The following is a 26,453-nucleotide window of genomic DNA, read 5'->3' as shown; positions in this document are numbered from 1 at the left end:
GAACTCACATAAACTAGCCAACCTCCGAAGTTCTGCCACGAAGTCGGGTATGCTCTGGCCCACACAGCATCTGTAGTTGTAGAACCTGTGTCTGGCCATGTGTAGGCTGCTCGCTGGCTTCAGGTGGTCTCTTACCAGGGTGCTCAATTCTTCAAACGACTTGCTTGCTGGTTTCTCGGGTGCCAACAGATCCTTCATTAAAGCGTATGTTTTCGAGTCACAGCTGGTCAAGAGACGGGCTCTTCTTTTGTCTGCCTTACCGTCGCCTAACCAGTCTTTGGTTACAAAGCTTTCCTGGAGCCTTTCTATAAAGTCCTCCCAATTGTCTCCCGCATTTTACTTTTCATCTGATCCATTGTTCGCCATTCTGTGGATTCTGTAATCCCGTAAATCGTCGCCACTGTGAAGTCCTGTCCCCTCAGTACAGATTCACACGAGGCATGTTGTGAAGTCAAGGTCACTCTGGACCTGCACCTTTATTTCACAGCTCTGGAATGCTGCACTTGCCTGAGACCTGTCCTTATATATCTGTCTCTTGCAAGTGCACCCCTCGTAGAAAGGTATGCTGGTGGTTACAGGTCATATCTTATTACAGTCATGTATAGCATGTTAGGATACAGTTTTTATAATAATGTAAGATACATGACAAGACAGTTCCCTGCAGACCCGGTTATCTCGGATTCTGCTCAGCTACCGTTTGCGACCCTACTCGCTTACCGGGGTTCCCCCTGCAGAATTGCTAATGAAGAGAGCACTCAAAACCAGGCTCTCCTTAGTCCACCTGGATCTCAGTGATCATGTAGAAACCCGGCGTCACCGGCATAACGTGTACCACGATTGCGCGGCTATATCGCATGACATTGAGGTTAATGACCCTGTATTTGTTCTTAATTGCGGCCATGGTTCCAAATGGATTGTCTGCAGTGTTTTAGCCAAGGAGGGGAATAGAGTGTTTGTTGTCAAACTTCTGAACGGACAAACGTGCAGAAAGCACTTGGATCAAACCAAACTGCGATTCACTGACAACCAAGAACAGTTTGAAGAGGACATTACCATCATTGATCCACCTACACACACCCAACCAGGAATCGACCTCGCAGTCAATCACGAGGATGAACCCGGGCCGCAGTGCAGCAGTAATCCAACCGACTCACCCATGCCAGGACTTCAACTCAGGCGATCAACCCAGGAACGCAGAGGCCTGGATCGCCTCAACTTGTAATAACTTGTATCTAAGACTTTGGGGGCGGGGGAGGCGGGGAGTGTGGGAAATTATGTTATGTATGTAAACTTTACCAATGTGTAAGACTTGCCACCAGGGGGCGCACCTGTAGGAGACCCAAGGGTCACCTGCACATCATGGGCAAGCAGATATAACAGGCAGTCTACCATGCTACTTTCTCACTCTGGAGTTATATTAAAGAGACCAAGGTCACAACAGTTTGAGCTTACAGCATACAGTCTTGTGGAGTTATTCTAAACATAACAGGATGTTTGTGGCCTTTTTGCTCAGACTGCTTGCTTCGCAGTGTGAGAAACTCCTCGATGTGAGTGTCAATCCCAGGCCACCATACTGAATCGCGACATCTCTGCTTCATACTGACGATGCCAGGGTGTCCATCGTGTGCCTATGAGAGAACGTGCTGTTGAAGCGACTTGGGAATTACTGCTCTATCACCATGAGCTAGGCAGCCATCGCTCCAAACGGAAAATTCATCAGGAAATCTGTGGAAGGTTTTCAGCTCTTACAGAATTTGCTTAGATCACTCAGTCTGAAGGGAGTGGCACACATGCTGGAGTGGTGCATCACACTGTGATTCGGTTTTGAGTTCATCGCAGGAGACAATGTTTCTGATGGACTGAGTGATGATCGACATGACATATGTATCGTCATCTGTGAGCAAGTCAGCAACAGAGTCCGAAACAGGTGTCGAGCAGCTGAGCATGTCAGCTCCATGGTTGCGACTGTATACTGATGAAGTCGATCTGACCATCGGCTGATTCGTAGTGGTCTGTGTCGAGATGCAGTTGTAGTGAGTAGCGTAGTTAGCACTTAGTAATCCATATGGAGGGTAAATTTCCTGCCGTAGAGGTAGATGTGCCAGTGTTCACATGCGTAGATGCAAGTGAGTGCTTCGCGTTCCCCCGTAGAGTATTTACGTTCTGCAGATGAGAGCATGTGAGAGGCGAAAGCTACTGGGCATTCCAGGCTATCAATCCATTGCAAGAGCACAGAACCCATGGCGGTGCCTGATGCATCCGTGGTGGCGTACGTAGTGGCATTTGAATTAGTGCACGAGGATAGGAGGGGATGTGATTTTCTCCTTAAGCGTGTTGAATGCCTGAGCCTGGGAATCTGTCCATTCCCAAGGGGCATCCTTGCGCACAACTTGCGAAGTGGTTCCTCAATGTGCGCGTAGTGTGGGACGAACTTCAGATAGAAGTTGCAAGTGCAGAGGAATGATGAAAGTTCTTTGACGTTGGTAGCCTCCTGCATTCGCTGGATTTTGTGCTGTGACTTTGTAGCCCAGAAAGTTTATTTCTCCAGCAGCGAATGTACACTTATCAACATTAAGTGTCATGTTATGTGTAGCAAGTCTAGCTATAACTGCGTGAAGTCGCTGGTCATGTTCTTCCATTGCCCGTCCATGGATGACGATATCGTCAAGCAGATTGAGGGCTCCCTCTATGCCTGCTAGCATAGTAGTGACAATCTTCTGAAATGCACTTGGTTCAGAAGATAGTACATAGGGCATGCGTCGATACTGATACAGAGCATCATGCGTCATGAATGCCGTGAGCCGTTTGCTGTCCTCCACTAGGGGTATTTGCAGGTAACTGTGGCACATGTCGAGTTTTGTAAAAACTATTGAGTCATGGAATTCTGAAGATAGTTCGTCGATAGTAGGAGAAGGGTACTTGTCAGGGATCATGGCCTTGTTAATCTCTTTCAGGTCGATGTATAGGCGGATCTCCCCATTTTTACGCCAAGCAATGACTAAGTTCGAGATCCATGATTCCGAGATTCAAGTCGCATTACTTCTGCGGAATCTTGGTCGTGAACCGCGAATGGGAGACGGCGAAGTCGCTACGTAACTGGTTTGACGGAAGGGTCAACGTGGGGACGATGGCAGAATTTTGTTGTCACTCCAAACCCTGTGAAGATTGAGGGATACTGCTTATCAAAGTCTACCGTGTACACAGGTGTGCCCGTTGGGTCGTAAACTTTGAACCCAAGCTTGTCAAAAAGGTCAACACCCATAAGGCTTCGTCCCTTCGCGACATGAAAGGAAAAGTTCTCCACTGTTATGTCTGTTATGCTCATAATAAAGTGATACAACTGAGTACTGTATGCAATGAGTAAGTGTGACATTAGTTCCTTTAATTAAACTCCAGCGTGCTGATACAGCATGGGAGGCCTGCTTATATACAGTGCTCCCAAGGGATGCTGGGATCCCTTGGGACTCCAACAGGTAGGCCCTCTGGTGGCAGTATGATACAGGTTGCCAAGGATTACATACATAACATCACTCCCTCCCAAAGCCAATCGTATACTTATTTACAGGGTGAGACGATCTGGGGCTTTTCGCCTACTTGTCGATCGTCTCGGTACAAATGCAGGTGTGGGTGAGTTGGTTGGTTCTTCGCTGGGCTGCTGGACAGCTGGCCTTGCCGGGCTATTGGGGATGGTGAGTTCAGCTTCGTGGTCAGCTGTGATGTCAGTTGCCACTTGTGTGTGTGTTGGAGGGTCGAAGTTGGTGGTGTCCTCTTCGGGTTGCTCATGGCTGTTTGTGAATTGCAATTTGGTTTGGTCCAAATGCTTTCTGCACGTTAGTCCATTGGGCAATTTGACCTGAAACACCCTACTCCCTTCTTTGGCTATGACTATGCCAGCAAGCCATTTGGGACCATGTCCATAGTTGAGTACAAATACAGGGTCATTGACTTCAATATCGCGTGACAAGTTTGCGCGATCATGGTACATGCTTTGTTGATGCCTCCTGCCATCGACGTGATCATGGAGATCAGGGTGGATAAGAGAGAGCCTTGTTTTGAGCGCCCTTTTCATGAGCAACTCAGCTGGGGGAACCCCAGTGAGTGAGTGGGTCTGGTGCGGTAGCTGAGCAGGACCCAGGACAGGCAGGTCTGCAGGGAGTCTTCCAACACATGTTTCAAGCTTCGCTTGATGGTTTGGACTGCCCGTTCTGCCTGGCCATTGGATGCGGGCTTGAAGGGGGCAGATGTGACGTGCTTGATCTCATTACGGGTCATGAATTCCTTGAATTCAGCACTGGTGAAACACGGCCCGTTGTTGCTGACAAGGACATCAGGCAGGCCATGTGTGGCAAACATGGCTCGTAGGCTTTCGATGGTGGCAGTAGACGTGCTTACAGACATTATTACAAATTCAATCCATTTTGAATAAGCATCCACAACAATCAAGAACATTTTGCCTAGGAATGGGCCCGCAAAGTCAACGTAGATCCTAGACAACGGTTTGGAGGGCCATGACTACAAACTTAGTAGTGCCTCTCTGGGTGCATTGCTCAGTTGAGAGCAAGTGTTGCATTGGCGCACGCATGACTAAGTCTGAGTCGATGCCGGGCCACCACACATGGGAACTGGCTATGGCTTTCATCATTACTATGCCTGGGTAGGTACTGTGTAGGTCGCGTATGAATGTTTCCCTGCGTTTCTTAGGCAAAACCACGCGATTATCCCACAAAAGACAGTCCGCCTGTACGGACATTTTGTCTTTGCGCCTCTTGAACGGCTTGATCTCTTCATGCATCTCCGCTGGGACGTTGGACCAGCTCCCATGGAGGACACAGTTTTTTACCAGGGACAATAAAGGATCCTGGCTGGTCCTGATCTGGCGGGTCTTAACAGGTGGCTTTTCGTTTTCAAATGCATCCATCACCAAGAGCAAGTCTGCAGTCTGTGCCATTTCCACAGTTCTGTGCCTGGTCTGTGGTAGATTACATAGTTGTATGCGGACAGCATGAGCGCCCATCTTTGGATGCGGGCAGTGGCATTGGTATTAATCCCTTTGCTCTCTGAGAATAGCGATATGAGCGGCTTATGGTCAGTTTCTAGCTCAAACTTGAGACCAAACAGATACTGGTGCATTTATTTCACCCCGTAAACACACGCCAGAACTTCTTTTTCAATCATGCTGTAAGCCTTTTAGGCCTTGGACAAACTCCTGAACGCATAGGCGACCGGTTGCAAAGTTCCCGATTCGTTAGCCAGTTGTAACACACACCCGACCCCATATGACAGCGCATTGCAAGCTAGTCGTTTACATTGGTTATACAGAACAAGCAGTTCGTTGGAACATAACAGATTTCTGGCTCTCTCAAAAGCAGCCTCGTGATTTCCCCCATACCCAGTCACCTCCCTTGCGCAGTAACAGATGTTGGGGTTCTAGTAAGGTGCTTAACCCAGGTAGGAAATTACCGAAATAGTTGAGGAGTCCCAGGAACGACTGCAGCGCCATCACGCTCTGTGGTCTCGGCGCATTCTTGATGGCCTCCGTCTTGGCGTCGTTGGATCTGATGCCGTCTGCCGCGATTCTTCTTCCGACGAACTCGACCTCTGGCGCCAGGAAAATACACTTCGAGCATTTCAACCTGAATCCCATGCGATCTAGCCGACTTAGAACATCTTCCAGGTTCTGCAAGTGTTCTATGGTGTCCCGACCTGTGACCAGTATGTCGTCCTGGAAAACCACGGCGCGCAGAACCGATTTTAGCAGGCTCTCCATGTTCCGCTGGAAAATTGCCGCAGCCGAACGAATCCCAAATGGGCATCTGTTGTAGGTAAACAGCCCTTTGTGCGTGTTCATGCAGGTAAGGCCTTTCGAAGATTCCTACAGCTCCTGTGTCATGTAGGCCGAGGTCAGGTCCAACTTGGTGAACGTCTTTCCTCCAGCCAGGGTCGCAAATAGATCGTCTGCCTTGGTTACTGGTCCTGTAGCGAAAAACGGTTAATTGTTACTTTATTGTCCCCACAAATTCTGACTGTGCCGTCGCCTTTGAGAACCGGATCAATCGGACTGGCCCACTTGTTGAACTCCACCAGCGCGGTGATCCCTTCTCGCTCCAGCTCAATTTCCACTTTCTCTCACATCATATATGGCACTGCCCCTGCCTCATGGTGGATGGGCCGTGTACCAGGAATCAAGTGGATCTGCACCTTCGCCCCCGAGAAACTTCCAATGACTGGCTCAAACAACGACGGGAATCTGCTCAGAACCTGGGCACATGAGGCGTCGTCGACGGACAAAAGCGCTCGGATGTTGTCCCAGTTCCAGCAGATTTTTCCCAGCCAGCTTTTGCCGAACAGTGTGGGGCCATCCCCTGGCACAATCCATAGTGGGAGTTCATGCACTGCTCCATCATAGGAGACTTTTACTTCTGTGCTGCCAATAACAGGGAGCAGCTCTTTGGTGTAAGTTCTTTACTTGGTGTGAATGGGGCTAAACTTGGGCCTGTGTGCCTTGTTGCACCACAGCCTGTTGAAAGCCTTTTTGCTCATTATAGACTGACTCGCACCCATGTCCAGTTCCATGGATACTGGAATTCCTTTCAGTTCAACTTTTAACATGAGCGGTGGACATTTCATGGTGAAGGTGTGTACCCCGTACACTTCTGCCTCCTCGGTTCGCGTCTCTAGTTCAGCCCAATCCACCATGGATCGATCTTCCTCTGCAACGTGGTGGTTTGCAGAGTTTGCAGCTCGTCTGCACATTCGCTGGAGGTGTCCCATTGTTCCACAGCTTTTGCACGCAGTGTTTGAAGCAGCATTGATGGGCCCGATGATCACCTCCACAGCGCCAACAAGGTATTAACTGCCTCGCATTAATGATTGATGGCCGACTCTGGGTCATCTGAGGTCGTGCAGCTGATGGCGTGTACGTTCTGCCATATGCATTCCTGCTTGAAAAAAACATTACTTTGTGTACAGTACTAGCCGAAACCTCTTTATGCTGCAAAATTTGTTTGGTGTTATTGCTGGTGGACATAAATGCCTGGGCTATCGTTATGGCTTTGCTCAGATTCGATGTTTCAACAGTCAATAGTTTGCGAAGGATAGCCTCATGACCAATGCCGAGCATAAAAAAGTCTCTTAGCATTAGTTCAAGGAATCCATCGAATTCGCAATGTCCTGCAAGGCGCCTTAGTTCGACGACGTAGCTCGTCACTTCCTTGCCTTCTGACCGTTGACATGTTTAGAACCAATACCTCGCCATCAAAACGCTTTCCTTCGGATTTTGGTGCTCCCGGACCAGGGTACACAGTTCTTCATAGAATTTGGTTGTTGGTTTCACCGGAGCTAAAAGATTCTTCATGAGGCCATAGGTTGTTGCCCCACAGACAGTAAGGAGGATCGCCCTTCGTTTGGCAGCATTCTCGTCCCCTTCCAGCTCAATGGCCACGAAGTATTGGTCAAGTCGCTCCACGAAGGCCTCCCAATAGTCCCCTTCTGAGAATTTCTTCAAGATACCAACAGTTCTTTGTATTTTCGTGTGGTTGTTCGTTATCTCGTCGCCAATTGTTATGCTCATAATAAAGTGATAGAACTGAGTACTATATGCAATGAGTAAGTGTGACCTTAGCTCCTTTAATTAAACTCCAGAGTACTGGTACAGCATGGGAGGCCTGCTTGTATACAGTGCTCCCAAGACATGCTGGGATCCCTTGAGACTCCAACAGGTAGGCCCTCTGGTGGTGGTGTGATACAGGTTGCCAAGGGTTACATATATAACAATGTTCTTGTAGTATTTCAGGACAGATATGACCCAAGTACCTGAATTTTGGAGTAGGAGTACGCATGTAGAGTGGACGTTGCGGGCTGCAGTTGACAGTGTGTGAAGTGGCATTTGTACACAGCCTTGCTCAATATGGAGATTTTGGCTCCAAGGTCACTGAAGAGGCATATGGGCGTGCCGTCAATGTTTACATCACAGTCCTTGAATTTGTCTGAACCGATGTGCGGTGTAAGCCATACTGGGTTCATCACTATCGGGGTTGTCCACATGTCGAATATGCTGCGATGAGCGACAGACACGAGCAAAATTGTTCATTTTACCACATAGAGCAGGGCAGTTAGGATTCTTTGCTGAATGTGATTTGTCCCTACAGTTAAAACAGTGGAAATTAGGCCCACGATCTGTAGTAGGTGGCTTATTACTAGCCCTGGGTGTGATTTCCACTTTGGACAAATGCCTTGCACATGGGCTGTAGCTGAAGTTTGCTCTTCAGGGATGGGGAGCAAGCGATCTGATCGCTTTTGAATTGGTAAACGCTGATTCGATTTGAATGGCCAAATTAGTTGCTATGTCCAATGTCAATTTGTCATCGTCCATTAGCAAGCGTTCCCGAATGCAGGGGATTGTTAATTTGATCCCTGATCATTTCCTCTGTGAGTGCTCCAAAGTTACATGAGCGGCCAATTCAGTTAATGATATGATATACTGTTTGATTGGTTCACTGTTCCCTTGCCCCCTTTGATGGAATTGGTATCTCTCTATCATGATACTTTTCTTTGGCCCCAAATATTCCTCTAGGGCGCTTACCGCTTTGTCGTAGGACTCCGTGTCTTCAAAGATGCCTTGGCCTTCGGTGCTGAGGCAATGGATAAGTATTGCATGGTGGAGAGTTGATGTTACGTTGTCGCCGTCTAACCCACTCGCCGTGATGTACGTAGAAAAGCTTTTTATCCATTTCGTCAATGGACTTGGAGGGTCCCGGGTGTAGAGAGGAAATGGTGGGGGTGTAGGGAGGTTAATTTGATTCATCCTTGTCACCAAATTATGTTGTGTATGTAAATAAACAGACTAACTGAAACAGGAGTTGAGTAACTAACTGTGTCCTTTATAGCAACTCTCAACCAGCATCTTTACAGCAGGCGTGAATATCCCCGCAGGGTCCTAATGCTTGTCTAGTGAGGGTTCATGTAACCAACAAATATAGTATGAACACAACACATACTTCTAGCTCTCTGAGGCACGGTGCATTCGAAGGCTGTGATTCCGAAAAGAGGTGGTCACAAAGATATGCCAGCCCCTACAGGCAGACCTACAGCCTACCAGCAACAACAGGACTGGACTGCCCGTCGAGGTGAAGGTGATTGAGGCACTTGCCTTCAATGCCTCCGGCTCCTTTCAGGCATCAACGGGGGACATATGCTCCATCTCGTAGCACGCTGCACATTGCTGCATTCTCCAGGTGACTAATGCACTGTACGCATGCAGAATGGATTTCATAAACTTTCCAATGACCAGGGAGGCCCAAAATGAGAGGGCTATAGGTTTTGGATGATTTGCTGCCTTCCTAAGGTTCAGGGTGCCCTTGACTGTACGCACATCACCCTGATGGCACCTTTACAGAATGGGATTCCACTCCATGAACGTACAGATTGTCTGCGACCACACTTAGTGCATCATGGCAGTCAATGCCCAATATTCAGAGTGCATCCACGATGCTTTCATCTTGTGTGAGAGCAGTGTCTCATGCATGTTCCAGCGTCAACCACAAGGCCTAAGCTGGATGTTGGGGGACAAAAGGTTACGGCTTCGCCACCTGGCTCATGACCCCCCGTCTGGAACCCTCAGAAAGAAGCCAAGCATCGCTATAATGAGAGCCATATAGCCACACGCAACATCGTCGAACAGACAATTGGAGCGCTCAAGCAGTGCTTCCGATGCCTGGACCACTCTGGAGGCTGCTTGCAATACTCCCCTCAGCAGGTCTCTGCGTTCATTGTGGTGTGCTGCATGCGACACAACTTAGCCATCATGAGGGGACAGGAATTGCCAATGGGGATTGCAGGACCACCTCAGGAGACAGGTGGGGGGGGGCGGGGGGGTGGAGGAGGAGGAGGAAGAGGAGCCTGGCGAGGAACCCATGCTGCCACCACCACCACAACCACAGGGGAGGCATCGTGGAGATGTCACCGCTGCAAAAGCTTTACGTCGGCAGCTCATAATTGAACACTTTGCTTGTTTGTGTGTTACCGGGCCATTCTGTCCCACCATTTTGACTATTCCCCCTCTTATTCTTCAAATGAGACACTGCACAGAAATGGTTACGGTAAAGAAAAAATGTATTGAACATTGTAACATTGTAAACTTTGTAACTTTCATTGTGAGACTTAAATAAAATGAGCTGCATCTAGCAGTGTGATAATTCAACAACATTATCAGAACATAATAGAGTGTGATACTGTAACATAATCTGTAATATAATGATATTGTAACATAAAACATACGATGCATCCAACTTCAACAACATAATGCAGCAACATCATATCCTGCCCCACTATTTTTTCACACAGTCTTTTGTCCTACTTCCCCTTATCACACTCCCTTGCCTGCTGCTCCTACTCAAAGTGGCACTAAGATGGCATGCAGTAAGGCTGCCAGAGCGCTGCTGTGTTGGGGGGAGACACAATGGAGATGCTGTCTGGGGATGCACTGGACTAGCTCGTGGCGTGGAAGGCCCGGCTTCTAACTGGCTAGCCTCTTCATTGGCGTCATCAGTCACAGGTGGTTTGGGTGACAACCGTTGCTGATGCTTGGCTGGCGACTGAGTGGGGGGAGACGGAATGCTGTCATCCGTAGGAATGACACCATCTCCCATATCCCTGGAGCCACTCAGTCTCCGACGGGACTGGTCCCGAGCAACCGGAGCGCCTTGCTAGCCTACTTCGGAACCGTCACTTCCCCGTGTGACAGTGAGAAACGCAGAGTATGGCAGCGGACATGGACTGCATCACCTGCCCAAGGTGAAGCAGAGCTTGTGCCTGTGATGTGCCATATTCCGCAAGAGTTCACGCCACACTCTCCAGGAATCCAGTGTCACCAGGAGGCCACCAGCCTCGTGTGAGCATTGATGGTCTCGGTGGTATCACGGCTCCCACTGCCAATCTGAAACCCTACCTCCATAATGGTTGCTTTCAGACTTGCAGTGTTAGCGGGAATCTTACCCAAGACATCAAGGAGCTGACGGTTGATCTGGATGCTCTCCCCGGACATTCCCACCATGTCCAGTTCCACGTCTGCCGGTCTGTCAGCAGAGCGACTTTACCGAATCACCCTCCGGAGAGATGGCCTGCGGGATTCAACCCCAGCACTGCATTGCTGCACGCCACTGGTCCCGAGAATGTCACTTCGTCCACAGAGGAGCTGAGTGCTGGTGGTGGAACAGAGGTGGATTGATGCTGCACCAGAGTCGGCTCAACGATATCCTCCTCCTCCAGACGATGGCCTGACGTGGAGTGGTCCATTGAAGGATGTTGCACTGTGACTGGTCATCTGGAAATAGAAAGCAACAGACGAGTGGTTAACAGCAGGAGAGGGGGCAGGGTGACATGAGGAAGGTTGCATAGCACAGGCACATTTGAAGGACTGCTGCTTCTCCATTATATCTACTTCAGAGACACTGCAGGACATCGCCCCAACCTAGGCCAGAGGCACTGCAGGACATTGCCCCAATCTATCTCAGGGAGTGTGCAGGACGTTGCCCCAACCTAGGCCAGAGCCACAGCAACACATTGCTCTAACCCAGCCCAGGGAGTGTGCAGGACTTACCCTCAGTATTCGAGCGGGGGTCAGCACCCCCAGTCGCAGCTGCCTGACCAGTGACGCCGATGAGACCTGCCACTCTGCCATCGATGTATGTAAGTGGCAGGGTCTGAGGTGGACTACCGCCTGTCCGCAGCTCACAGCGATTATGAGACTTCTTTGCCTGCAAAGATGAAAATGCGAATGGTTACAAGAGGGTCCATCTGCTCTTGTGGCACAGATCGCCACTAAAGCACATACACCATACTGTCTGAATGTAATAGAGTCCTCTGGAAGTTACACATGGTTCATCAGGAGGACATCAAAGTGCAGAGCATCTTATGAGATCTCAGAAAGCAAACTTAATAATGTGTAAGGATCATTCATGGCAAATAGGGTGCCATACTAAGCCTACCTATGTGTCATGCATTTTAGGAGGCAACCCACAATGTGATGAGAGGCACCAACATCATGAGAACAAATAATGTGTCAGATTTATAATTGAAGTAATGAAGAAGTGTATGAATTAAAATTGTACTCACTCTGATGACCTTGTCAGATCATTAAACTTCTTTCGGCGCTGTGTGCCAGTCCTGGCCACAGTGTCAGAGGCAGAGACTTCCTCTGCTATCTCCCTCCCAATCCTTTTAAATATCGATGGCAGTGGTCTAGATCCACCCCGAAAATGCAACTCATGCCATCTTCTTTCCACAGCCCCCATTAGAGCTTCATTAGCCTTGTGGCTGAATCGCCTGGCACGCTGTCTGGAATCGTCGTCCTCCATGTTCAAAATCCAAATGTGAAATGGCTGATTCAGCCCCGGTTGTACTGCGTATATGCGCGGCTGCGCCCTGCATTAGCGTTTGCGACAGGAGATCAGACCAGAAGCGCAGGAAGAAAAAAAAAATTGCACATGCGCAGAACGGCAGATTATTTTCAGCACCAGAACATTTGGTTCCAGCGCACAAAGTCTGTGGTGCAACACCGGAGTTAACGCTCATGCTCCTCATGAACTTTCATTCAGCGAAAGTTCCTCGCTCAGGCGCTAACGTTAAATGTCGCTAAATGTTTTGCTCTGCCGCAAATTGTGCCCGGAAACAGGCGAAAACGTAAAAAGCTGAAAAACAAGCCCAAAGTCTTTTAAGATATAAAGGGGGCAGATACTTGATAAACTAATCAAGCTTAGAGAGAATATAAAAGGGGTCAGAGGGTCTAGTAAGAAGGAAGAACTGAGGGAAATCCTTATTAGTCGGGAAATTGTGTTGGGGAAATTGATGGGATTGAAGGCCGATAAATCCCCAGGGCCTGATGGACTGCATCCCAGAGTACTTAATGAGATGCCTTGGAAATAGCGGATGCATTGACAGTCATTTTCCAACATTCCATAGACTCTGGATCAGTTCCTATGGAGTGGAGGGTAGCCAATGCAACCCCACTTTTTAAAAAAGGAGGGAGAGAGAAAACAGGGAATTATAGACCGGTCAGCCTGACGTCGGTAGTGGGTAAAATGATGGAATCAATTATTAAGGATGTCATAGCAGCGCATTTGGAAAGAGGTGACATGATAGGTCCAAGTCAGTATGGATTTGTGAAAGGGAAATCATGCTTGACAAATCTTCTGAAATTTTTTTGAGGATGTTTCCAGTAGAGTGGACAAGGGAGAACCAGTTGATGTGGTGCATTTGGACTTTCAGAAGGCTTTCGACAAGGTCCCACATAAGAGATTAATGTGCAAAATTAAAGCACATGGGATTGGGGATAGTGTGCTGATATGGATTGAGAACTGGTTGTCAGACAGGAAGCAAAGAGTAGGAGTAAATGGGTACTTTTCAGAATGGCAGGCAGTGACTAGTGGGGTACCGCAAGGTTCTGTGCTGGGGCCACAGCTGTTTACACTGTACATTAATGATTTAGACGAGGGGATTAAATGTAGTATCTCCAAATTTGCGGATGACACTAAGTTGGGTGGCAGTGTGAGCTGCGAGGAGGATGCTATGAGGCTGCAGAGTGACTTGGATAGGTTAGGTGAGTGGGCAAATGCATGGCAGATGAAGTATAATGTGGATAAATGTGAGGTTATCCACTTTGGTAGTAAAAACAGAGAGACAGACTATTATCTGAATGGTGACAGATTAGGAAAAGGGGAGATGCAACGAGACCTGGGTGTCATGGTACATCAGTCATTCAAGGTTGGCATGCAGGTACAGCAGGTGGTTAAGAAAGCAAATGGCATGTTGGCCTTCATAGCGAGGGGATTTGAGTACAGGGGCAGGGAGGTGTTACTAAAGTTGTACAGGGCCTTAGTGAGGCCACACCTGGAGTATTGTGTACAGTTTTGGTCTCCTAACTTGAGGAAGGACATTCTTGCTATTGAGGGAGTGCAGCGAAGGTTCACCAGACTGATTCCCGGGATGGCGGGACTGACATATCAAGAAAGACTGGATCAACTGGGCTTGTATTCACTGGAGTTCAGAAGAGTGAGAGGGGATCTCATAGAAACGTTTAAAATTCTGACGGGTTTAGACAGGTTAGATGCAGGAAAAATGTTTCCAATGTTGGGGAAGTCCAGAACCAGGGGTCACAGCCTAAGGATAAGGGGTAAGCCATTTAGGACCGAGATGAGGAGAAACTTCTTCACCCAGAGAGTGGTGAACCTGTGGAATTCTCTACCACAGGAAGTTGTTGAGGCCAATTCACTAAATATATTCAAAAAGGAGTTAGATGTAGTCTTTACTACTCGGGGGATCAAGGGATATGGCGAGAAAGCAGGAATGGGGTACTGAAGTTGCATGTTCAGCCATGAACTCATTTAATGGCGGTGCAGGCTCAAAGGGCCGAATGGCATACTCCTGTACCTATTTTCTATGTTTCTATGTTTCTAAAACCCCTGGTCCAGATATATTGCATCTGCAAAATCATCTAAGAAAAGCATAGGGAACTGTTAGCAGAGGTACTATTACATGTATATAAAATTCATAAGAAAAGAGAATAATGCCAGCGAATGATATACCTGTATTTAAAAAAGAAGATAGAACAAGTCCAGGGAACTGTAGATCAGTTAGCAGTGGTAGGAAAAATTATGGAATCTTTACTCCATAGAAAAACATGTAGTAACGAAAATATAATAAATTAATCAGCATAGATTTCAAAAGGGAAGGTCATGCTTGAACAACCTTATTGAATTCTTTGAAGAAGTAACAGAAAGAGTAGACAAGGGTAATGAAATAGATGTGATATATTTGTATTTTCAACAGGCCTTTGATAAGGTACCGTGTAGACTAATTACTAAGGTCGGAGCATGTGGTGTCAGGGGACAGGTAGCATAATGGATAAAAAGCCGGCTACAGGACCGGAAGCAGAGAATAGGGGATAAGGCTAGCTACTCAGACTGGCAAAAGGTGGGAATTAGTATTCCACAGCATCATTACTGGGACCACTGTTGATCATACTTTATATAAACAATTTGAATTTGTAAATCAGAAGTACAATTTCTAAATTTTCAGATAACATCAAATTGGGGATATAATTAATACTGAGAAAGACTGTGACAAAATACAAAAGGACATTAATATAATTGCAGAATGGGCGTGCAATTGACAAATTAATTTCAGTATAGATATGTGTGAGGTGTTATATTTTAGTAGGAAGAATAAGAAGGCCACATACTCTTTGGAAAATGAGTCTAAATTGGGTAGAGGAGTAAAGGGATCTCAGGGTACAATTCATTAAAAGCAGCAATGCAGGTTAATGAGACCATAAAAAAGCAAACAAAGCACTGGGGTTCATTTCCAGAGGGATATCATTGAAAAGCAGAGATGTTATGTTAAACCTGTATTGAACCTTGATTAGACCACACTTAGAATACTGTGCACAGTTCTGGATTTGATATTATTTAGAGGAACTGGAGAAGGTTCACATAAATGATACCAGAACTGAGAGGTTATACTTATGAGGAAAGGCTGAACAGGTTAGGGTTCTTTTCTCTAGAAAAAAGAAGGGTGAGTAGTCACCTGATCGAGGTGTTTAAAATTTTGAAAGGTTTTGATAAGGTAGACGTAAAAACAATGGGCCCAAATTTCCCCATGAGTTGCTCTGATTTTTTTGGTACAACTTGATTTTTCTGGTGTATCTTTTTAGTTGCAAATATGGCCATTTTTAATTTGCGCCAGTATAAGTTAATTTTTGTTAGGTCAATTTATTTTCAAAAGGGGACGTTCCCAGCCAATTACACCATTTATGCCAATTTGGCCAGAAAAAAGTTGTACTAAACTAACTTAGGGCAGCGTATGTGTCCACATTTGTCTGGGCAGAAAGACCTTACTTACATTTAAGGAATCAGTGCAAGTAACTACATTTAAAGCACCACCAAGCACCAAACAAAGCACAAAAAGTAATAAGCAATTAATTAACAAATAAAATAGAAGCAACCCTGCCCCTAAAGCACCAAGATAAAAGTAATAAGCAATCAATAAATAAAACATTAAAAATAAAAAAATAGAAGGAACCCTGCACCTAAACAACATTTTAAGCATAACCAAGCACCAAACAAAGCACAAGCAGTAATAAGCATTCAATAAAAACTACAAAACTGAGGTAAATAATTAAATTAACAAAATTAACAAATAAAGAGCTGAAGTAAATCCTACCTTCGGCCTGGGATAGGGGAGGGAGAACGCGGCTGCCGCCCCACTGACTTTCAACCCTTTTCGGGTGGGAATTTTTTCCCTTTTTGCCCATTTTCTCTTTTTCCATTTTTGCCCACTGACATCTTCAAAGAGCTTCACACATAAATTATTTGTAATACAACCTAACTGCATGCTGGTTATTTATTGATACACAGGATGGGATGTAGGTTAAGCACATGGCCGTCGCTGTATATGTGCTTTTTTAACTTGACAAGACCACCACCTAACCAAACGAACACAAAGCCAGCTCAGCATGGCAAACGATGTCACTACACGACAAGCTATCCTCGGTCCAAACCACTAGACTGCAGCCAAAGACGACCAACTTCTACCCCATCTCTCTCGCCCTGGTCAAAACTCAGTCGCACCAACCTGTTTCTTGTAGCCCTCAGCGGCCGGCCATTCGGCCTGGATAGAGGCTGGACGCGTTCTGCAGGCATCATCATCAGTATCATGGGACTGAGCTACTGCGCATGCGCGACCGCTCTAGCTGCCGGCACTGTTTTCGGCGTAGGGCTGTAGCTCCGCCCCCCACTCCACGAGGAGCATCGCGCCAGGACCCGGGACACACAGCAGAGCGGCCAGAATTGTGAGTAAGTTTTTCAGCGCTGTTTCCAGTGCACAAAGTCGGCGCATCTCGGGAGAGTGCACCGAAAAAAGGGGTTGGGGAAACTTGGGCCCTATGTCTCCACTTGTGGGGAGACCAAGACTAGGGGCCATGAATATAAGATTGTCACCAATAAATCCACTAAGAAATTCAGGAAAGTCTTCATTACCCAAAGAGTGATAAGAATTTGGAACTCGCTACCAAAAGGAGTTGTTGAGGCAAATAGCATAGATGCATTTCAGGGGAAGCTAGATAAGCACACAAAATATAAAAACAGATAGCAAGAGTTTCTATAGGTATATAAAAAGGAAAAGAGTGGCAAGAGTAAATGTTGGTCCCTTAGAGGATGAGACCGGAGAATTAGTAATGGGGAACATGGAGATGGCAGAAACTCTGAACAAATATTTTATATCAGTCTTTACGGTAAAAGACACTAACAATATTCCAACAGTGGATAATCAAGGGGCTATAGCAGGGGAGGAACTTAGCACAATCACAATCACTAAGGAGGTGGTATTCAGTAAGATAATGGGACTAAAGGCAGATAAATTGCTTGGACCTGATGGCTTGCATCCTAGGGTCTTAAGAGAAGTTATGGCAGGGATAGTTGATGTATTGGTTGTAATTTACCAAAATTCTGGATTCTGGGGAGGTCCCAGCAGATTGGAAAACTGCAAATGTAACGCCCCTATTTAAAAAAGGAGGCAGACAAAAAGCAGGAAACTATAGACCAGTTGGCCTAATATCTGTGGTTGGGAAGATGTTGGAGTCCATTATTAAAGAAGCAGTAGCAGGACATTTGGAAAAGCAAAATTCAGTCAGGCAGAGTCAGCATGGATTTATGAAAGGGAAGTCATGTTTGAAAAATTTGCTGGAATTCTTTGAGGATGTAACGAACAGGGTGGATACAGGGGACCCATTGGATGTGGTGTATTTGGATTTCCAGAAGGCATTTGACAAGGTGCCACATAAAAGGTTACTGCATAAGATAAAAGTTCACTGGGTTCAGGGTAATATATTAGCATGGATAGAGGATTGGCTAACTAACAGAAAACAGAGAGTCGGGATAAATGGTTCATTCTCTGGTTGTCAATCAGTAACCAGTGGGGCGCCACAGGGATCAGTGCTGGGACCCCAACTATTTACAATCAATATTAATGACATGGAAGAAGGGACCGAGTGTAACGTAGCCAAGTTTGCTGACGATACAAAGATGGGAGGAAAAGCAATGTGTGAGGAGGACACAAAAAATTTGCAAAAGGACATTGACATGCTAAGTGAGTGGGCAAAAATTTGGCAGATGGAATATAATGTTGGAAAGTGTGAGGTCATGCACTTTGGCAGAAAAAAAATCAAAGAGCAAGTTATTATTCAAATGCAGAAAGATTGAAAAGTACTGCAGTACAGCGGGACCTGGGGGTACTTGTGCATGAAACACAAAAGGTTAGTGTTATGAATGTAAACCTGTAATTACCATGTCTAACCCCCAGAGGGCTTATCCCCTAGAGTCCCAAGGGATCCCACAATCCCTTGGAGCACCTGTATATAAGGAGGCCTCACAGACTGGAGAGGCACTCTGAGATCTGTAATAAAGGACTGCGGTCACACTTACTTTGAGCTTGAAGTATCTAGTCTGACTCTTTATTCAAGACATAACAACTGCCGATGAGATACAGGTGACGAACCCCAACGCAACAATGCAGAGAACTATGGGCATCCTGGAGAAATCGTACCAAACTTAGAACGTACACAAAGGAACTGATTCCTGTAATTGGCAGTGCTACCGTAAAGGTCTCCTATGGTAAAACGGTACACGATTTACCACTCTGGGTGGTACCGGGCAATGGCCCATGCTGTTCGGCAGGAGCTGGCTGGGAAAGATACGTTGGAACTGGGTCGACGTCCGAGCGCTTTCGTCCATCGATGACACTCATGTGCCCAGGTCCTAAGCAAGTTTCCCGTGCTGTTCGAACCAGCATCGGGAAGTTCCAAGGAGGAAAAGTGCAGATCCATTTGATTCCAGGGGCGCGACCCATCCATCACAAGGCGAGAGTGGTACCTTACATGACGAGAGATAGGGTGGAGATCAAGCTGGACAGACTGCAACAAGAGGGCATCATTTCGCCGATCGAATTCAATGAGTGGGCCAGTCCGATTATTCCAGTCCTCAAGGGAGACAGCACTGTCAGAATCTGTGGTGATTACAAAATAACTATCAATTGTTTCTCACTGCAGGATCAATACCCGCTACCAAAGGTAGGAGACCTATTTGCAATCCTGGCGGGGGGGAAACCGTTCATGAAGCTGGACTTGACCTCGGCCTACATGACGTGGGAGCTGGAGGAATCTTCAAAAGGCCTCACTTGTATCAACATGCACAAAGGTCTTTTCATTTACAACAGATGCCCGTTTGGGATTCGATCGGCCGCAGCGATATTCCAGAGGAACATGGAAAGCTTGCTGAAGTCGGTCCCGCACACCGTGGTCTTCCAGGACGACATCTTGGTTACAGGTCGGGACACTGTCAAGCACCTGCAGAACCTGGAGGAGGTTCTTTTTTGGCTTAATCATGTGGGGCTCACGCTAAAACACTCGAAGTGGGTTTTCCTGGCACCTGAAGTGAAGTTCCTGGGGAGAAGAATCGCGGCGGATGGCATCAGGCCCACTGATTCGAAGACAGAGGCAATCAAACACGCACCAAGACCACAGAATGTGATGGAGCTGCGGTCGTTTCTAGGACTCCTAAACTACTTTGGTAACTTCTTACCAGTTCTTAGCACATTGTTAGAATCCCTGCATTCTTTACTGCGTAAAGGAGATGAATGGTGATACATCCTTACTACACAGTATAAATGCACATGAGGCCCATGCTTGAGAGAAGGTCAGTCTGTGACCTGTCCTTTATTCCTTAGCACTCAAGAGTGCCTCCCAGGTGTGGTGGTCAGCCTTATATAGTCCTTGTTACAGGTACTACCAGGGTTTCCCACCGCAGCGCCCTCTGTGGTGTGGCATATTACTTACATTACATTTAAGGTACTGGGACGATACACACATCATTACATAACATCACCTTCCCCCCCCCCCCACCAGGACGCAGGACAACGATACACACATCATTACATAACATCACACTTGTCCAACGGAAGGCAGGTGGGCATAGACAGTGCGTTAGTATGGTACATTTTATCTGGTACATTAACTGGTTATTGACTGGTAGCGGATCCTTGATTTCCTTGTTAGCCGTTATCATTAATTGTACTTCATCCATTATTTTACACAAATACAGTGGCCATTCAGCATTAAAAAAGTAATTCTTATTATAAATTCACTATCTCACATTAACATTGCTCATTTTAGACTCGCTCTGCCTAACAGAAGTCCTTTGTGGGGACCACCTCTTTGTAAGGACCTTTTAAGACTCCGGGTGCATTTCCTCTTTAAGGCGCCATCTTTGATGCAGGAGGATTCCACGAGGCTTCTCCTTGGGCGCCGCCATCTTTGATGCTCTGCAGCTCCGACACGATGCCGCCGCCATCTTCTTCTCCGCCGCTCCGAATGCCCTCTGCTCCCCTCTGCTGCCACCTGACTTGCCGCCTCTCCTGCGGCCGTCGTGGCCTCTCCAGCGGCCGCACTTGCCGCGTTCCCCGCGGCCTCCCCTGCGGTGCCATGGCCGCCGCTGCCCGACGCTACCAGCTCCTCTGCGGGGCCCGCCCAACGGCTTCTTCCTCTGTGGGGCCCTTCAGAACCGCCGGCCCCTGGATCCCTCAGCACCCTGCCCGCAGCGCCCTGCCGGCTCACCGCCCCCCCCCCCCCCCCCCACTAGGCCCCTCTGTGCAGGGCTGCTTGCCTGTGGGGGCTGGGGCTGCAGGGTCTCTGTGTGAGATCCGGGCCTGGGACTTGCCTGTGGGGATTGAGGCTGCAGAGTCTCTGTGTGAGGTCCGGGCCTGGGGCTTGCCTGTGGGTGGATTGAGGCTGCAGTTCCAGCTCGGTCGGCGTTGCTCTCTGGGGACCCGGGGCACGGCAGCACCCCGGGGAGCAGCAGCCTGTGGAGTGATGAAGTCTTCCCAGCTCCCACGGACCGTCCCCATCCACCTCCGGCCAAGGAGTGTCGGCCCATCGCCTGCAACGACCCACAAAGGTAAAGCGTGCGTCTCGTCCCCGTGGGACACCTGCACCATCGCTCTGCCAAGAACAGATATCAGTTCCCTGGTGTAGGTACGCAGCTTCGCCGTGACCGGGAGCAGCTTGGGTCGTGCAGCTGGGTTAATCCACAGTTTATCAAAAGTTCTCTGACTCATCAACGATGGACCCGAGCCCGTGTCCACTTCCATACTCACTGGGACTCCGTTGATTTTTACTTCCCTTATCACTGGGGGCGAATCGTCGGTGCACATATACAGTCCAAGCACCTCATCTTCTTCTACCTGCTCCTCGCTGAACAGTGGATCATCCCCCATCTCCTCAGCCACATGGTGAGTCTAATTTCTTTTACACATACGCTGAAGGTGGCCTTTAATGTGGCAGGTATTGCATGTGTACTCCGCAAACCTGCACCGGTGAGCCCCATGGCTTCCTCCACAACGCCAGCATGGTGCTGCTTGATTGGCCCCCAGTGTCCATTTCTGAATTTCTGCAGGTATTTTGCTCATCTCTGCAAACTCCGGCTGAATGTATGCCTCCACGCCTCCACGCCTCCAGCATGAGTTGCGGTTTGAAACAAAAGGTCCCTTGCCAGTCGATCGTCCCTGACTGCCCCTGTTATTGTCCTTGAGTGCACCATTAACAGGTGTTGATGACCCCATTACTGGTCGCATTGTCCCTTGCAATGGCGTGAATCGCTGTTCAGCTTGCCATTGTCTCTGTCGAACTCCCCCTCTGGGTTCGACTACATGTTGGGCATGCCTGACTGCCCTTGTCTGCCTGGAGAACTGTGTGCTGCTTTAACAATGTTGAATCTCTGTCCCAACCATTCCTTAACACAGTACCTCTCATCTGTTCTGCTCGTGGCCATGCTCACGTGGTTTAAATCCCAGTTTCTTGTCGCCATTGATACGTCCTTACTACACAGTATAAATGCACATGAGGCCCATGCTTGAGGGAAGGTCAGTCTGTGACCTGTCCTTTATTCCTTAGCACTCAAGAGTGCCTCCCAGGTGTGGTGGTCAGCCTTATATAGTCCTTGTTACAGGTACTACCAGGGTTTCCCACCGCAGCGCCCTCTGTGGTGTGGCATAGTACTTACATTACATTTAAGGTACTGGGACGATACACACATCATTACATAACAAATGGGTATGGGGTAAAAGCCAAGAAAATGCCTTTGAGAAAGCTAAGAAGCTGTTATGTTCAAACAAATTACTTATGTTGTACAATCCATGTAAACGTTTGGTACTAGCATGTGATGTGTCGTCATACGGGGTCGGGTGAGTATTGCAACAAGCTAATGAATTTGGAAAATTGCAACTGGTTGCTTATACATCCAGAAGTCTATCTAAGGTCGAGAGGACCTCCAGTATGATCGAAAAAGAAGTGTTAGCGTGTGATTACGGGGTAAAGAAAATGCATCAATATCTGTTCGGGCTCAAATTTGAATTGGAAACCAACCATAAGCCGCTTATATCCCTCTTTTCTGAAAATAAGGGGATAAATACGAATGCATCGGCCCGCATCCAGTGATGCTGCTCACGTTGTCCGCATGTACCTATCCATCCGCCACAGTCACAGAAAACTGTGCCGATGCTCTCAGTAGGCTACCATTGCCCACCACGGGGGTGGAGATGGCACCCGGTCTGCAGCCTGCAGATATAGTTTGGTAATGGAAGCATTCGAGAGTGAGCAATCACCCGTTACTGCCCGACAGATTAGAACCTGGACGAGCCAGGACCCCTTACTGTCCTTAGTAAAAAACTGTGTGCTCCACGGGAGTTGGTCTCGTGTCCCTTGAGAGATGCAGAAAGAAATAAAGCCGTATCAGCGGCGCAAAGATGAAATACCTATACAGGCATACTGCCTCTGATGAGGTAATCGGGTGGTTGTGCCAAAAAAGGGCAGGGACACTTTCATTAGTGATCTCCACAGTACCCACCCAGGCATTGTAATGATGAAAGCGATAGCCAGATCCCATGTGTGGTGGCCCGGTATCGATGCAGACTTAGAGTCCTGTGTGCACAAATGTATCCCGAGTCCTGCTTAGCTACCGCACGTGAACCCACTCGCTCACTGGGATCCCACCTGCTGAACTGCTCATGAAAAGGGCTCTTAAGATAAGGCTCTCGTTAGTCCACCCTGATCTACACGAACAGGTAGAGAGCAGGCGGCTTCAACAGAATATATATCATGATCGTGCAAATATATCACGAGAAATTGAAGTAAATGATCCTGTATTTGTGTTGAACTATGGACAAGGTCCCAGGTGGATTGCTGACACCGTTTTGGCCAGAGGGGAGTAGGCTGATTCACCTGGACTCACCTGCAGAAAACACTTGGACCAAACCAAACTCAGATTTACGGACTATCCAGAGCAACCCACAATAGAAACTACCTTTTTCGACCCTCCAACACACGCACAAGTGGCAACCACGGTTAACCACGAAGCAGAACCCATCACCCCCAGCAGTCCAGCAAGGCTAGCTGCGCAGCAGCCCAGCAAAGGCCCAACAAACGACTCACCAACACCAGCATTTGCACCGAGATGATCAACCAGGGAAAGGAAGGCCCCAGATCGATTCTCATTGTAAATAGTTACACTATTGACTTTTGGGGGGAGTGTTGTTATGTATGTAAACCTGTAATTACCATGTCTAACCACCAGAGGGCTTATCCCCTGGAGTCCCAAGGGATCTCACAATCTCTTGGGAGCACCTGTATATAAGGAGGCCTCACAGGCTGGAGAGGCACTCTGAGATCTATAATAAAGGACTACGGTCACACTTACTTTGAGCTTGCAGTATCTAGTCTGACTTTTTATTCAAGACATAACAGTTAGTATTCAGGTAGAGCAAGTGATCAGGAAGGCTAATGGAATCTTGGCCTTTATTGCAAAGAATGGAGTATAAAAGCAGGGAAGTCTTGCTACAGTTGTACAGAGTATTGGTGAGGCCACACCTGGAATACTGTGTGCAGTTTTGGTTTCCATATTTACAAAAGGATATACTTGCTTTGGAAGCAGTTCAGACAAGGTTCATCAGGTTGATTTCGGAGGTAAGGGGGTTGACTAATGAGGAAAGGTTGAGTAGGTTGGGCCTCTACTCATTGAAATTCCGAAGAATGAGAGGTGATCTTATCGAAACATATAATAAGATTATGAGGGGGCTTGACAAAGTGGATTCAGAGAGAATGTTTCCACTGATAGGGGAGACTAGAACTAGAGCGCATATTCTTAGAATAACGTTCCGACCATTTAAAACTGAGATGGTGAGAAATTCCTTCTCTCAGAGGGTTGTGGATCTGTGGAATTCGCTGCCTCAGAGAGTTGTGGAAGCTGGGACATTGAATAAATTTAAGACAGTAATAGACAGTTTCTTAAATGATAAGGGAATAAGGGGTTATGGGGAGCGGGCAGGGAAGTGGAGCTGAGTCCATGATCAGATCAGCCATGATCGTGTTAAATGGCTGAGCATGCTCGAGGGGCCGTATGACCTACTCCTGCTCCTATTTCTTATGTTCTTATGAATAGAAGGATATGCTGATGGGGTTAGATGAAGAAGGGTAGGAGGGCTCGTATGGAGCATAAATGTCGGCATGGACCAAATGACCTGTATCTGTGCTGTAAATTCGATGTAAATTTATGATAAAAATTACAGAACATTCTAAACTCTTTTACACCCAATGCTCGGCATTGTAGGGGTATTGCTGATGATACAAAGCTAGGTAGGTTGTGAGGAGAATGCAAAGAGACTTCAAGGGAATATAGACAGGCTAAGTGAGTGGGCAAGAACATGGCAAATGGAATATAATGTGAAGAACTGTGAAGTTATCCACTTTGGTAGGAAAAATAGAAAAGCAGAGTATTTTTTAAATGGTGAGAGGTTGGTGTACAGAGGGACCTGGGTGTTCTTGTACACAAATCACTGAAAGTTAACATGCAGGTACAGCAAGCAATTAAGAAAGCAAATGTTATGTTGGGCTTTATTTCAAGAGAAGTTGTGTATAAGAGTAAAGACGTCTTACTGCAATTAGATAGGGCCCTGGTGAGACAGCACCTGGAGTATTGTGTACAGTTTTGGTCTCCTTATCTAAGGAAGGATATTCTTGCATTGAGGGAGTGCAATGAAGGTTCACCAGGCTGATTCCTGGGATGGGGGGATTGTCCTATGAGAAGAGATTGAATAGACTAGGCCTACATTCTCTGGAGTTTATAAGAATGAGAGGCGATCTCATTGAAACATACAAAATTCTTGCAGGGCTTGACAGGGTAGATGCAGGGAGGATGTTTCCTCTGGCTGAGGAGTCTAGAACCAAGGGTCACAGTCTCAGAATAAGGGGTCAGCCATTTGGGACTGAGATCTAAAACTTCCCTCAGAATTTTTGAAATTCTCTACCCCCAGAGGACTGTGGAGGCTCAGTCTTTGAGTATATTCATGACAGAGACTGACAGATTTTGGGATATGAAGGGAACAAAGGGATATGGGAATAGTGCAGGAAAGTGGAGTTGATCAGCCATAATCTCATTGAATGGCGGAGCAGGCTCGAGGGGCCAAATGGCCAACTCCAGCTCCTAATTCTTATGTTCTTCTGCTCTTATTGTTGATTTTGTGCGATAGTGTAAAAGAATAAGAACATTTGAACATAAGAAATAGGAGCAGGAGTAGACCATTTTGCCCCTCGAGCCTGCTCTGCCATTTAATAAGATCATGGCTGGTCTGATCTTGGGCTCAGCTCCACTTCCCTGCCCGCTCCCCATAATCCTTCACTCCCTTATCGTTCAAAAATCTGTCTATCTCCACCTTAAATATATTCAATGACCCAGTCTCCACAGCTCTCTGGGGCAGAGAATTCCACAGATTTACGATCCTCTGAGAGAAAAAATTCCTCCTCATCTCAGTTCTAAATGGGCTTATTCTTTACGATGCTTCTTAAAAACTATCTATTTGACCAAGCTTTTGGTAATCTGTCCAGATATCTCCTTTTGTGGTTCGGTGTCAAAAATGCTTTTATTGTTTGGGATTTTTTGCAACATTAAATGTGCTATATAAATGTAAGTTATTGTTTAGTAGGCAAATGCAATCGTCAATTTGCACACAGCAAGGTTGCACAAACAGCAATAAGATGAATGAATAGTTGATCTATTTTGACGATGTTGGTTGAGGATAAATGTTGGTCAATCCACAGGAGAACTCCCTGCTCTTCAAAAAAGTGCTCTTGCATCCACCTGAACAAATGGTGGACAGAGCCTCGGTTTAACATCTTCAGCCAAAAGGCGGCATCTCCAACAACACACCACTGCCTCAAGTCCTGAACCCATGACATTCTGACTCAGAGAATGCTGCCATTGAGCCAAGCTGATTACGTATTCTCTAATTCACTCATTTATTCATCAATCGTAATCTGTAAACTTTAGTAACAGTAACAGATGATAGAAATGGATTTGATA

At 47.1% G+C, this 26,453-nt stretch overlaps 1 protein-coding gene across 7 annotated transcripts in view; it reads left to right on the top strand.

Annotated features, from left to right (window-relative positions):
* The window catches only part of dnah1 (dynein, axonemal, heavy chain 1), a 668,552-nt gene that overhangs the window by 119,630 nt on the left and 522,469 nt on the right, over positions 1-26,453 (top strand). The window contains exon 1 of one of the 7 annotated variants that reach the window (XM_070895816.1): positions 16,810-16,843. The exons of the other annotated variants lie outside the window; for them this stretch is intronic. The gene's annotated coding sequence lies outside the window, so the exon portion shown is untranslated. Of the gene's footprint in view, positions 1-16,809; positions 16,844-26,453 lie in introns of those variants that run through there. 7 annotated transcript variants of the gene reach the window in all.

This window comes from Pristiophorus japonicus, chromosome 12 (assembly GCF_044704955.1).
Source record: "Pristiophorus japonicus isolate sPriJap1 chromosome 12, sPriJap1.hap1, whole genome shotgun sequence".
NCBI classification, from domain to species: domain Eukaryota; kingdom Metazoa; phylum Chordata; class Chondrichthyes; family Pristiophoridae; genus Pristiophorus; species Pristiophorus japonicus.
The sequence above is the reverse complement of the archived record's forward strand: the minus strand, read 5'-3'. Positions and strand labels throughout refer to the sequence as shown.